Below are 1,365 nucleotides of genomic sequence, written 5' to 3'. Positions count from 1 at the left end.
GGTACCACAAAATACTTAAACAAACAAACAAACAAATACTAAAAATAAAATTACCTGGAGGGGCATCTTAATATACTGTTTCCCTTTGCATAAAGTGAAGCCAGCCATGGGTCTAATAAGCTGACAGGAAGCCACGCTGGCCTCAGCAGTACCAGGCATCCACTGTTGCTGAAGGGACTCAAGTGACTTTGCGGTCCCCTCCACTCCACAGTGATTGCCACTCTTTTTTTTTGTTTTGTTTTGTTTTATTTTTTAAAAAAGAATACAAATTAGAATTGAGACAAAAAGAAATTACAAATGATACAGAATTTCACTTAACAAAGTAATGTCAATTTCACAGGATAAATTTGAGTCTTTTTGGTTTTTTACCAAGATGACATCGAAGGCGAAGAAGGAAGCCCCTGCTGCCCCTCCCAAACCTGAAGCCAAAGCAAAAGCTTTGAAGGCCAAGAAGGCCATGCTGAAAGGCATTCACAGCCACAAGAAGAAGATACGAACATCACCCACCTTCCGCTGATCCAAGACACTGCGGCTCCGGAGGCAGCCCAAATACCCATGGAAGAGCGCCCCCAGGAGAACCAAGCTTGACCACTGTGCCATCACCAAGTTCCCCCTGACCCCAGAGTGAGCCGTGAAAAAGATCGAGGACAACACCACACTCGTGTTCATTGTGGATGCCACAGCCAATGAGCACCAAATCAAACAAGCTGTAAAGAAGCTCTATGACATCGATGTTGCCAACGTCAATGCCCTAATCAGGCCTGATGGAGAGAAGAAGGCATCTGTTCGACTGGCTCCCGATTATGATGCATTGGATGTTGCCAATAAAGTTGGGATCATCTAAACTGAGTCCAGCTGGTTAATTCTAAATACATACTCCCCCCCCACCAAAAAAAATACATTGAGTCTTTTGTCAGCAAATGGGTACAACTAGAGAACATACTCTGAAGTGAAATAAATCAGACCCGCATGTGCAAGCATTGTAGTGCCTCCTTAGTGTGAGAACCTGGAAGTGATCCCCACTCTGGCCACTGTCACCAGCAGCTCCTGATTGGGGTTTTCTCTTTCTCCCTCTCCCCCTCCGCCTATACGGTGTGTGTGTGTTTCTCTGCTCTGTCACCAATACTCTTAAATTGATCTCTTGAATAGTCCCCCTTTCTCCCCCTTTCAAAGTTGCACTAAAAGCCTCAGAAATAACGTTTTGCAGTTACAACAAAGAAGGAAGGAAGGAAGGAAGGAAGGAAGGAAGGAAGGAAGGAAGGAAGGAAAAGAAATGAGAAGAAGAAGAAGAAGAAGAAGAAGAAGAAGAAGAAGAAGAAGAAGAAGAAGAAGAAGAAGAAGAAGAAGAAGAAGAAGAAAGAAAGA

General features: G+C 43.8%; 1 pseudogene; it reads left to right on the top strand.

The window, feature by feature from the left end:
• Positions 1-373: 373 nt before the first annotated feature.
• On the top strand, positions 374-844 carry LOC105741480 (annotated as a pseudogene).
• Positions 845-1,365: the final 521 nt, after the last annotated feature.

Source organism: Octodon degus, unplaced genomic scaffold, assembly GCF_000260255.1.
Source record: "Octodon degus isolate 3935 unplaced genomic scaffold, OctDeg1.0 scaffold00001, whole genome shotgun sequence".
NCBI classification, from domain to species: Eukaryota; Metazoa; Chordata; class Mammalia; order Rodentia; family Octodontidae; genus Octodon; species Octodon degus.
This window is presented reverse-complemented; position numbering and strand designations above follow the sequence as displayed.